The following is a 12,989-nucleotide window of genomic DNA, read 5'->3' as shown; positions in this document are numbered from 1 at the left end:
CCTGTATCGGGGTGACCTCAGGAGCCTCTCCCGGCTGCTAGACCCACGCCCTGCACTCTGTTCCACTCCCTCTGAAGGGCAGAGGGCAGCCCAGCAAGCAGAGACTTGTTAGCGCCCAGACCTGGAGCCTCAGCACCTCACACCCTGACCCTGGCCGGCCTGTTTGGTCCTTCGAGAAAGGGCAAAGGGTGGCTTCAAGGTGACTGCCGCTTGCTTCCCATCCCCCAGCCCCTGGAGGGCCTTCTGTCCCCGAGGCCTCCCTGGGCCACACCAAGTGACCCACGTTTTCTCTTCGTTCTTGTTGCTGTCAGTTTCCATTCCATCGTGGGACATCTTAGCATGTAGGTCAGAGCAGAACCGAGAGCCCAGAGAGCAGGGTGGCAGTCTTGTGTCACCTCTGACCCACCTCTGTGCCCCCCCCCCCCCCGCTAATCTGACACACGTCAGCGACAGCTCCTCCTCAAGTCTGTCCTGGAGCTCCTCCAGAAACGCGGAGTGACTGGGTCCCTGAGTCACGCTTCACGCGGGGTGTCTTTGCAGGTCTCCAACACCGTCTCTGTGCATTGTGCCCGGGCAGATGATCGCGCGGACGGTCTTAGATCCACGACGTGGGGAGTCTCTGTGCGGCAGCCCGGGTGCCACGGGCTCTGCTCGGCTTCCGCCCTCACTGCGCGGACTTGAGGAGGAACACCCACTTCTCCATCTCCCTGCCCCCCCCGGGGCATCAGAACATGGACGCAGTTGGCTGGGAGCGGCTTTAAGGCAATCCTGCGGGGAGTGCTTGAGGCCCGGAGGAAGTGTTTTCTAGAAGAGCTGGTGCACTGCCTTCCACGGGCTCCAGCAGGTGCAGCCCCAGCCTGGGCCTTAGCATGTGGGCTGTCCAGCAAAGCAAGGCCGCAGCCCCCGCAGAAACAGGCCCTCAGGGGCTGAGGCAAAGTCTGGGAAGCCCAAGCCCCTGCCAATTCTAGGCAGAGGTCTTCTGAATGTGACTCCAAAGTACATGATTGCCCCCTGCCCCGTCACGGTCTGTCCCCTGCCCCAGACAAGACCTGCCTCCTGGCAGCACCCCCCCCCCCATCAGAGCACCCTCTTCAGGGCCCTCCTGGGAGCACACCGATGGAAGGGCTCTTTTCTAGAAGGCTGCATTCCGGCAGTGGCGTATAAATGAAGGCCTTGCTGAGCCATCACCATTGTTTCCAGCGCCCCACAGTGTTTTAGCTGTCAGACCACTGAGCGCAAACTTCCTCTGGAGTATAATCTAGCCTTCATGCTCTTCTCCAACTCCCCGAAAAGCTCCCAACGCAGCTGAGCTGGCCCGTCGTTGTGGAGCGCACGCGCACGCGGAGGGCGAACCTTCCCCAGAGCAGGGCTGGCAGCCGCCGCCCAGTGCTTCCCCAGCTGGAACCAGGGGAGAGTGGAAATCGGGGACAGCGGGTCGGACCACTGGCGTGCTGCCCTCGCTGACCATTAGCTTCCCCGGAGCTGGTGTCCTCAGCTGACCTGCACCAGTAAGGCCTTCCCGGTGCCCCCACCCCCCAGCCACCTACCCCGCCAGCCGCTGAGCCGTGACACTTCCCTAGGCCCTGCCTCCTGGCAAGGCCAGTCAGGCATTACCTCCCACCCAGACTCGCCCCTGCAGTGTTTTTCCAGCCTGACCCACGCCGGGGGCAGGCAGAGCGCCCCTCCCTCGGCCACGACGCCCTGCACACCTATGGGCCACAGCCCACACGAGGGGTGTAACCGTTGCTCCTTGGCTCGTTCCCTTTCAACCTTGTCTTTGTTTTCAGCTTCTAGAGCTTAGTGACCTCCACTGACCTCTTTCCAGAATAATGGTTTGAAACATATAAAATAAAGCATGGGATTAGAAAGCAAACCTGTTCTACTGAACTCCGGTGGTCAGAATCGGTTAAACTGTGATCTGTTTGCTCCTTTGTTTACATGTTGAGTAACACACTGGAGCAGCGGGTCTGATAACCAGCAATTTGGAAGCGGGAACGAGCTGCCTGGTGTTTTGAGACGCGGGCGTATCTGTGATTTCTGCCGGCGGGCAGGTCACAGACCCTGCTGACAGGGCTGGGCTCTGTTGCCTCACTGACACTTGAAGGAAATGCTGAATTTCAGGTCGAGGCTCGTGGGGGGTGAAAATGTTGCTCCTTTTCCCCATCTGTTCCATCTAGATGGAACCTGCAATGTCTCCCCAGATTATGTTTTAAAGTGTACCCTGGACTTCAGATCCCCTGCACTTAGCACAGTGCTTATGGAAAATCACACCCAAACGTGTTTATTATTAATGGAGGGGTTGGGGCTCTCAGTTGCAAATGATGGAAGTTCAGCTACAATCTTGGCTCACTTAGCACTAGAGGGACTGCAGGTAGAGCTAGATCCAGGGTCTGAGAAGCCATTGTTGGTCTTCCTCTTCTCTTGACTCTGATTGCCTTCGGTTCTGCTGGCATGTGGGTTTCACTCTCCTGACACAATCCACAAGAACTCTTTTTCACCATATTGAGCCTCCTGGAAGGACTTGGGTGGGGTCTCACGCCCAACCCATGAACTTATAACCCTGAACAGACCGGGGAGCCAAGACCGGTCAGACCTGGGCCACCTGCCTATGCTTGTGTCGGGGTGTGGTCCTGCATCTCGCAGAACCTCGGGGCTGGGTGGGAGCCGGGCCCTGGTGAACAGATGGTCCTGAGCAGACGCGACCGGCACGTGTCCAGCGGTGTTAGGGCCAGAGGGCAAATGTGTAATCACAGCACAGTCCTTTGGAGGCACGGTTTCGTGCCATAATAAGGAGACCTAACATACAGCGGCTTACCCAAGGTAGCCGTCTATTTACTTCTTATTTAACACGGCCTGTGGTGGCCAGGCAGACGGTCCCTGGCCAGCGTCACCATGCTCCACCTGCAGGGACGAGGGCCACGCTCACAGACTCAGCGGGACAGGCAGGGGCACACACCAGCTCTGTCCCATACGTTGGCCAGAACTTGGTATGGGGGCTGTGCGCTCCATCACGTTGATACCCCACCCCGACTGGAGCAAGTTGGGGGGGCGGGCACAGAGGCTGCCAGCAGGTGGCGCTGTGTCCCTGACCGCCCCACCTCCCCACCCCCACCCCACCCCAGAGCTTGAGCTTCCTCTAGAGGAATATGCCACATGCCTGCCCCGCGTGCTGGCCTCATTGTCCAGGAAGGTGACTGTTCAAACCAGTCCGGTGGCTCGTGTTCACTCTTCAGTGGCTGTGCCAGGGTCTGCACCCGGGTGTTCGGACTTCGGGGTCTTGCCTCTGCGCACCCAGACTTGTGAGAGGTTTTGTGCAGACCCGGACGGGGATGGGACCACGTGCTGGTAAGCCACCTGCCCCGGGACCACGGCCGCCTCTCAGACTCGCACCCCCCTTGGCCACCACTTTGTCAGCTGACCCTGTAAACAGGAAACTCATTGACCCAGACTCGCCTCTGGTTAATTGGGGATGGGACAGTGCACTGAGCTGGCTTCTTGCAAGAGAATACCTGAGGCCTTGTCGCCGGTACCATCACCCTGAGGTGGTCTCGTCACCGCATCCCCAACTTTGTCGGCTCGGGCCTCTGGCCAGGGGACAGCCTTCCCCTTGTGCGGCCGAGCTCCCCCCGTGCTTGGTGCAGCAGATCTGCGCACCTGCCTTTTGCCTTCTTCTAGTTCTTCAAGGTCCTCAGTCACGCGTGGTGGAGGCGCTGGCCGGGCGCTGGGGCTGTGTGGGGCTCGTTTCCCAGGCGCGGCGGCGAGGAGACGGAATACAGATGAAGGAAAACAGCTCCCGCCCACTCAGGACAATGGCCTACCTGTTAGGATCCAGTTCTGGGAGAAAGGGTTCTGGGGAAGTCTGGCTGAGCGACTGCGCTTTCCAAACGCTGGAACTGCTCGCACAAACAAAGTATTTCAGAGCCAGGCCACTGTCTAGCTAGGCATGGGAAGACCAGGGCCTTTCCCCCTGCCCGGCCCCCCGCCTGGTTCCCTCCGGGGACAGGACCCCCTCCATTAGCTCCAGCTTCCCTGTTCGCTTGCAGAGCGCTTGTCTGGTATTCTATTCAACGGAGCCAAAGTCATTTTGAAAGAGAGTATGTTTGCAAAGATGGAGACTCCAGCAAAATTAAGGTGAGTTTTTCTATCGTGCAAACAAAATACAAGAGCGAGGCAGACATCCGGAAGAAGAGTCTGGGGAAGCCTCCATTCCAACAGGAAGCCTGTGTGTAGCACGTAGACCTCGTCTGCATGGGCTTGAGAGCCATCCCAGACGCACGAGAAGTGAACCCAGTGGGAACGGCCAGTCCTCCGTCCCCCCTTCCTGGGCGTGCGATCTGAGCTCCCCGGTGCTGTCTCCTCCGGCCCCCGCGCCCCCTCAGACAAGCATGTAAATACACACGTGCCCTGTACAAGGTCTGGTCTCAACTTCACTCTCTCCGTTATTTATTTTAAAAGCGGGACCGTTGGATTCAAACTTTACCCTGTAATTTAGCTTTGAGCGGGCATACCCAGCTCTGCCTCATCCCCCCAAGAATCATGTGCACGAGGGGAAAAATGATTCATCCCAACAACACTGACGTGCACTTAAAAATACCCCTCACCCTCCTCCCATTCCGAGCTCCGGAGAAGCCCCTGCTCCGTGCCGCGGACTGGCCAACAGAAGGCGCCCTGTTTCCCGCTTCATCAGCCGCAGACGGGAGCTGACGGCGTCTCCGCCTGAGACACGACTTAGCCCCCCGCTGCCACACCTCTGATCCCCTACAGCTTGGAGAACACGCATGCTGTAGTTGTCCACCGCTGGTCCCACCGGGCCTTCTCCCCTCACCCCCAGCAGTTTCGCCGAGTGAGATGAGAAACCAGCACCCCTCGACACCCCGCGCCCCCCTCCAGCCTGCTCACCTTCTCTCCACCCATCCGCCGGCCGGGGGGCTGCTGCTTCCGCCGTGGCGTTTCTGGGTTGGCGTCTGTAAAAGCAGCACACGGGAAGAACATGTGTGTGATTGCTGGTCCGCAGTCATCATGCCTGCAGAGTGGGGCACGGCCAGAATCATCCTGCGGATGGAGTGGCATCCCGGGCCACGGGTGTGCACTGCGGAGGGATGTCCCCAGACCAGGGCACAGGCGGGCTCTGCTGCGGTCCCTCGCTCACGCCCCCGGTGGAGCCCTGTTCCTGGTCGTCCCAAAGCTTTCCCTCTGTCCTCCCGCACTTTCTAAACTCGTCCTCCAGACCCCGTGCCTCCAGCCGGCAGAGCTTTTCTATCCAGTGGCCGTTCCACTGAGGCCGTGCCTTACTTCCCGGAGATGTGCTGCCTCCCACCCGGCGCCTGGCCCTGCTGTCGTGGGGCCGTCTGATGTCCTTGGCCCAGACTACTCTGTCCCGGCTTGATCCCTGTTCCAGGGACCTACATCTTGCCCATCCTAGTTGGGACCCTCACTTGGGTAAGGGATCCCACCCCCAGAGGTCCCTGAGGCTCTGTGCGGTGTGCTCAGGGTGGAACTGGGGTGACACTCGCTGGCGGTGTGGGGACGGCCATCCGGTTCGCCGCTGGGCCCGGTCAGCGTTGTCTCTCCGGCCCCTGGGCGGTCTCGGGCAGTCTCTGGGCAGGTGCCGGGCGGAGGGCTCTCCTCACCGTTTCCCCAGGCGGACCGCGGGGCTTGCCCCCTTCTCTCCCTGACACCCGTCCTTCCGTGGCTGCCATCTGCACACGCCGCTCGCCCAGCCGACCGCTTTCTCCCGTGTTCTCCAGGAGTTCCTGTGCCCCCTTGTCACTCCGGGGACCCAAGCTTTCCCTTCCAGCAGCCCTTGCCGCCTGTCGCCGTCTGCGGTCAGGGTCACAGAGCGCTCGCCGTCTGCGGTCAGGGTCACAGAGCGCTCGCCGTCTGCGGTCAGGGTCACAGAGCGCTCTCCTCTCCTTTCCCCGAGGGTCTTCATTTCCCTTTCCTGGGGGATTTCTTTTACTTCTCCGTGATTTCCTTCACCCCCTCTGCATTCCTTCTCTCGCCGGTGCATCGTTTGGGTCTCTCTGGCCGTGGTAAGTGTGCCCCGGGGCAGACCCTGGGCTCACGCTGAGCATCCGGTGTGAGCCCGGGCATCCAGACGGGTGGCCGAGAACCCGGACTGGGGCGCTCCCGCAGGGGCCCACCACGCCTCTGTGCCTTTCCTCTGTGGCTGTGCCTGGGGACAGAGGCGGGGGACAGAGGCAGGGGTCAGAGGTGGAGGTCAGTCTGCCATCCGCAGGTGGTGCGGGACAGGACACTCACCCTGTCCCCTCCACGCCCCTGCCCCTGTCAACTCTCTCATGCCCTGACTGATCGTTTCTTCCCCAACATTTTCGTATGGGAACTTCCAGACACACAGAAAAGCTGCAGGGCTTGGAGCGCGATCGCGGGAATATCTACCGGAACCCTACGTCCATGTGCCACCACGACCGCTGGGGCACACCTCCAAGTGTCCGTGTCTCCAGCCATCAACCCGTCCCATTTTAAAAAATGCATTTCTAATTACGGATACGGCTGTGCTTCTGAATACTTATTTTTTCCTTTGCAGCTTGGTCCCCTGCGTGGTTTCCGCAGCTCTCCCGTGTGGAGGAAGCCGGCTGGAGTGCCCGTGACGCTCTCTCCCAAGCTGTCGGGGTTTCTCCTCTCCAGCGGTGGATGGCCTTCTGGGTGTCCAGTGAGACTCAGATGTCTGTCGTCCATGGGAATGAAGGTGAGGGCGGCAGGTGCAGGGGGCTGGCCGGCCTCCCTCTGTTCTCCAGCGCGCAGGTCCTGCTCCACAGGGAAAGGGTCCTGGGCTAACTGTGGGTGCGGGCCTCGCGTGGGCCAGGAGCGGGTGTGAGCGTGAGACGCGGCTCTCGGCCGGGCTCGCCCAGACTGCAGGACGGGGTGATGCGGTGGAGTCCCCGGGTCTGGGCTCCCCCTGCACCGCGTGGGTCGGCGCGGGCCACACTGCTCCCCAGGCGGGGGTGAGGCACAGGGGTTGCCGTGTTTGCAGGGGCGAAGGTAGGGCCGGCGGACACAGCTGCCGCTTGCACGCCCTCACGCGTCTCGCTGCCTCTGCGGGGTCCTCCCTTAGCCTCTCCAGCCCCGGCCCAGGGATGGCCCGCGTGGCCCAGGCCGGCAGCTCGGAGGTGGGAGGGCCGGATGTGGCTCAGCCCACCTCTGGGTGCACCCCACTCCCCCGGGGCCGTGGTCCTGAGGGGACCACGCCAGCTCCCTCGCCGGCCCCGTGCACCCACCAGAGCAGTGACCACGGCAGAGTTTAAGTTCATTTTCACGGAGATACCTCTGTGTCCTTTCTCGGTTTCCACGTGTTCTCATTTGGACATGATATGACGGTCTCGTGCCTGTGGTGTTTACAGTTCAGTAAATCAGATGTACCTAAAATGCTAGTGACGACTCCAGACCTTTGCCTGCCAGGTGGAGCTGGGACTTTGTTTCCGGAGGGGCTGCCCTCCAGAATATTTGACAAACAGGAGTCTCGGCCCCATGCTCTGAGTCCCAAGAAGCATTACCTCTCCCGGTGCCTCGGTCACACGCTGACCCGGGCACCTCTTAGTTCCATCTAGATTCGGGAGTCGTGAGCACCTAGACCCCGGGTTTCCTGAGAGTGTGCAAGGGCTCAGGTGGCCTGGGCACTCATTCACGTGCATTGAAGGACAGACCCTAAATGTGGAAGCTGTTTCCACCAAGCACGTGTGGGCCACCCACGCCGGAGTAAACTCTGTGTGCAAATATTTAATTTCAACACTAAGTACGTAAAACGGAGAAAATGTATTTTAGGAGGACGCAGCCAGTGCCACTTGCAGGAGAAAGGCTGTGGCGAGGTGAAGCCCAAGCCCCCTGCCCCGGAGCCCCTGCAGGCCCCGCCTCCTTGCTTCCCCCAAGGTCACGGGCTGGGATCTGTGCCATCGGAGCCGAGGGTCTGTGGCCCCGGAGGAGCGCTTGCGTTCTTGGGCTGGTTCGTAGAAACAGTTCATGTGCCCAGCTCAGGGGCTCTCTGGGAACGTGGACCGGACCGAGGTGTGGAGGGCAACCGGGTGCCCTCCACAGGGTTCCAGCCTTTTGGACCCTCACAGAGCCTCCCCGCTCGCAGACGGCCTTTTCTGGCTGAACGCGGCCTCTCTCACTACTCGTCCCGTTCCATTTCTCCACGTCACGCCAGAATCAGATGGTGATTTTTTCCCCATCTGTTGCCACAATCTGTTCAAACTGTCACATTCCGAGAGCCCCCGGGAAGCTGCGTAGCCCAGAACAGGAAATGAAGGTGCTCCTGCCCCACTTCCTGCGGGTCTGGTCCTCGGCGCGGCGGTGGGGTGCGGTGGGCGCTCGGCCTCTCACACCGTGTGCAGGAGCGTCGCTCTGTCTCGGATGCCCGTGGTGAGTGACGCAGCAGCGACCGGACTGGGCCGGGGTTCAATCCTGAAACCTCAAAATAGTCTCCCTCTAATACAGGAATATTTAGTAAAGAAGTTTCTCTTCCAAAGCCTCCCTCTCTTTTTCTGAGACGAGTATTTTTTCGCAGAGAGAGAAAAAATTGAAGTCCTCACTCACGCCGCCACCTTTCGAAAGTTCCAAGTGCCCCACAGTTGACCCTGGACGGGCAAAATCTTACCCCTGAGAACATTTCAAGGAGAAAGGGGCAGGGAGTGGGGCTGTCCTGGTGTTGGGCTGCTCCTCTTATGCAGGATGCTGTTTGCCTTCTGGCGAAGAACGTGTTTGCAGAGCTGCCCCGCGGCTGTGCTGACCGCCCGAGGAATCGAGGTGCCACCCCACGGATGTGCCCACGGCCCGAGGTACCGGGGTACCACGGGCCCAGGACAGGGGACGGCGGAGCTGGGCTGAGCCTGGCGGTGACTTTCGTCTTGGGTACAGCAGCAGGTGTGTTCCCTGCGGACGGAGCAAGCTTTGCTCTGAACAGTTGTGAGAGGAGCAGCCGTCCGTCTAGATGTGTTTTCCAGGGGACACGTCGGGCAGTCTTCCTCATGGCTTGGGTACCGGTCCCAGCCCCGATGGGCATTTCACTAGGACAGCAGCCCGCAGCCCCTCCCGACCAGCGCTGCCAGTGAGGAGGGTCCCCAGAAGGCCCCACGAGGGTGCTGCTCGCTTTACAACGGTCACCCTGCCGCAGCCTGCTGGTCCTGCTTTCCGAGCAGAACACAGATTCATCCTGCGTCTGCAAAGAGCACGCTTTCTGCATGAACTTGCTGAGAGGGTTTCCACGGTTGTTTTCACTGGGGGGTGACCGAGGCTGGCCTGTGGTGTGTGACACTGCAGCTGGCCCGAGTGGGACCTGCAGCCGCACCCTGTTTCTGTACCCAGAGGCCCAGACTGTCAGTGATGCGAGGCCTCACTTGCATCAGTGAAGAGACTGAGGGCGCACGCCGCGTGGGACTTGTCCTTCCAGGTTCTGTGAGGCCCGATTCCCTTATCTGGGACCTTCCTCTTCCTCCTCCTTCCCCGGCACACAGACCAGAGCCTGTCGGGGCTGTTCTGCCCAGGGCCAGGGAGCAGCCCTGGGCGGGGGTGGGGGGTCGCTGGCTTGGATGCGCTGGTCGTAGGCGGGCAGCCTGCTCCCCTTAGCGTGCCACTGCCTCTCCAATGTGAGGAGCTCACGTCCTCTGAACGATCTCGCAGGGGGCTTTGGCGGGGGGTGGGGGGGTGGGTTCGTATTTCCGTTTGTTGTGGTGGACAGGCCAGGCGAGCCCTTCCCTCCAGAAGCTGTTGGATGCTTCTCGGCTGGCCGGAGCACGGACGCGCACATCCACACACGGCGTTGGCTGCCAGGCCCCCGGCCGGGTCCGTCTGTGTCAGGGCTGAAGCCCGAGGGGCTGCTCCTGGCATTTCCCAAATGTATCGGGTCCCGGGAAATCTTACTGTTCCCCTGAAGAGCCACGCCGGCCTGGGAAACCCTGGTGGACGGGGGCCGTGTGCGAGACCGTTCTGCGCGGGCTTCTGATCAGGATTTGCTGGACATCCGTGTGCAGGCCGGTCCCCAGCTTGCGCCGCTCCCGGAGAGTCTGTCCCCTTCTCCCGGGCAGGGGTGTCCACGCACGGGGCTGCGTTGGGGGGACAGGCATGTCACGGTGCTGAGTCCGCAGTCGTGCAGCTGCGCTCCAAAGTCGAGGAAGACCCTGGAGGAGCTCCAGCCTCCACGGACGTGAAACCCTTCAGAGGCCGAAGACATGTAGACTCAGCGAGGGACAGTGCCGAGCAGCTCCGGACACCAGGGCCACACGCCCTCAGCTCTCAGAGACCTTGCAGTTGGTGGGTCCCCGCCTGTGCCCCCTGTGGCCGCTGCTGGCCCTGCCTGCCTCTGCCTGGCCTCACCTCCCCTGCTAGAGAGGAGAGGGCCAGCGAGGCCAGCGAGACCTCAGTGGGGCCCTGCCAGGGGCGGCTGGAAGGAACCCCTCGGATCACTTTTGCTTCAAAGAGAAAGCGTGGGACGCCAGGTTCAAATGGTGGACGCCATCGGCTTTGTTGCTCACGCGTTCACGGTCTTCCCTCTCTCATCCGAACAGAATCGCGATTTGAGCTCCAAGCACAGACCCTGCCTGAAATCGCGAAGCCGTGAAATGTCTGGGACGCTCGCGGCCCGGTCCCAGACTCGTGGGACACACAATCCTTTCCTCCTCAGGAACCCTCACTTCTGTTCTTGCCAGAAGAACCCAATCCTGCATTTATGCAGCGGGCAGCCAGCGCTCGAGCTCCCAGAGAGAGGTTCTCATGCCCCTTTGGTCTAAACTGGACACAGCAACTTCCCCCTTTCCTTTACCACTGATTGTTCTGGGGGTGTATGGGACCCTAAGAGGCAGAAAAGAAAAAAAAAAAGAAAAGATAAAAACCCCCAAAACCTGTGGAAACCTCATGTTCTTCCCACCCCTTCCTTCCTGTCTGGGGTGTTGGGTGTCGTGCCCAGAACTCTGGTAGCTATTTTGTAACCAGGAGGCCACCAGCACGTGGGTTAAAGGAAATAGGAGGTGAGGCCATCGCACCAGCTCTGACCGTTTCTTCTGTGACCCCACTAAATGCGTCACTATTGAGCACCTCTAAGACAGACATTTCTCGTATCTCAAACCACATGTCTGGACATAGCGACAGGATTTCAGCCCGAGTAGGCCTTACTTCCCACAGGCATATTTATTCCTTTCCAACCAAGCTGAACCGATGTGCGTTTCATCCCTCGTCCCGTAAACACTGTCAGCAGACGGGGCAGGTGGACCGGAGCCCGAGGGCATCACCGCCAGATGGCAGAGGAGGTCGGAAGCTGCCCCCGGGCCCCGAGGATGGCCGAGGCCACATGCAAGCAGGAGATGATCTGGTGAGATGCTGTGTCCTGGGGTGGGTGGCGTGGCTTTGAGATGGTGGACTCTTCCTGGGGACCCCTACCATGCCCCAGGTGGGCTCCAGGACCTCTGGGAGTCCTGAGGCTCCCATCCAGGAGGCCACATGGCTGTGCCAGCTTCTCTTGGGACACCTGCTCGGGTAGTCTCCACATGACAGGCTCGATTCCGAGGGCAGGCATGGGAGGGGCCACGTGGAGAGACGGAGGTGGAGACCGCAACAGAGAGGTACAGACAGGGAGGCCCACAGAGGCAGAGGGACAGAGGGGCAGAGAGCGATGGAGAGAAAGAGACAGAGAGGTAGAGCCGCACACAGACACACAGAGACACAGGGCGCACCCCCTGAGGTGGCCACCTGCTGTCCAGCCGTCCAGCCCAGCCAGGGCCTGACCTGCGTGTGGCAGGTCCTTCAGGGCCATGCTCCACCCTCTGCAGCCTGGTCTTGGCCGCCGCGCCGAGGGCTCTTGGGCCTGACTGCTGGGAAGTGGGGAGGCTGCCCCTGCTGAACGGGGGCCTTTGGGCCTTGCATCTCGGGGGGCTGCTGGGTCTGCCGCAGAGAGACAGATGTCATCTCGGGCTGCGGGGAGTGCGTGGGTCTGGCCGAGCCAAGAAAACAGCCCCATCGCCCTGCCCTCCACCCTCAGCTGGCCCTCCCGGCATCTAGAAGCTTCTCTGGGGAGGGCAAGGCAGGTGAGAGAGCCAGAGGGATGTCTACCACCAAAGTCAACCGAGCTCGATCCACCAACCGGACTTCTCCGTGGTCACCCACCCCCCCTCCAAACCCACCGAAATTCTCAAATGGAAGCCACAGGCTTGTACCATTTTGCACGATTCTGAACCTGGCAAAGAGGTCCCTTCTGATTTCTCCTGGGCCCAGGCAGGCCCGGGGCGGGGGTGGGCATGCCAGGGGGTCTGCACGCACAGGGAAGTCCCTGGGCCCTTTCCGCAAGGGGTCTTTCATTCCAAGCTTCCGCACCCAGTGGAGGGCTCAGGCCAGGCCCCTAGGCCATCTCCCACCTGAGGAGGCCGGTCTGGACACCAGCACAACAGACGGACCTGGATGGGACGGGCGGGTCGGGGGTGTCTGGCTCCTCGCCGTTGCCCCCACCCCCAGCCCAGCAGGCAGAGGCTTGAAGCGGCTTTAGTCCAGGAGGTGAAGGCCCTGCCTCCTTTGTTCACCCACATCTACCTGTGCGCAGGCAGGAGAGCCTCCCACAAAATTCCCAAACGTGTCCCTAAGGAGGTGCCACGTCAACTTCACGTGAATTTTTAACCCAAGAATCATCTCGTCCCCCGTTTAGACCGTTTCCAACCCCCTCCGCCAACCAGGGAGGAAGTTAAGGGAAACCAAGCCCTTCGTGTGCTTTTACCCTGGAAAATTTCCCCTCTTCTTCCCTGGGAGGTGGGGCCCGGGGTCTGTCCCTGCCGCTGAGCTGGGTCTCCCCGTGAGCACGGCCTCCTCTCTTCCTTCCAACGCAGCGCCCGGAAGTCAGGACTCAGGGGGAGACCACCCGGCTCCAGGGGCCCCAGAAGGACCAGGTTTGGCCCCTCGACGGTGACAGCATCGGAAGGCAGAGACAGGTGGAGCTGGGATTAGAAAGTGATTTATTGCAGCGAGGACGACCCGGGCTCACATCTCCAAGACCC

The 12,989-nt window shown here is 60.9% G+C and overlaps 1 long non-coding RNA gene across 1 annotated transcript; it reads left to right on the top strand.

Moving 5' to 3' along the window:
* The first annotated feature begins 4,038 nt into the window (after window positions 1-4,038).
* Window positions 4,039-8,485, top strand: LOC309846164. Its single transcript, XR_014301755.1, has 3 exons — window positions 4,039-4,131; window positions 6,548-6,709; window positions 8,096-8,485. It is a non-coding gene; the product is annotated as an uncharacterized lncRNA (long non-coding RNA).
* The last annotated feature ends 4,504 nt before the right edge of the window (window positions 8,486-12,989 follow it).

The sequence above is a fragment of the Mustela nivalis genome, assembly GCF_964662115.1.
Source record: "Mustela nivalis genome assembly, chromosome: 13".
NCBI classification, from domain to species: domain Eukaryota; kingdom Metazoa; phylum Chordata; class Mammalia; order Carnivora; family Mustelidae; genus Mustela; species Mustela nivalis.
Note: the sequence above shows the minus strand (reverse complement) of the source record. Positions and strands in the feature narration are given on the sequence as shown.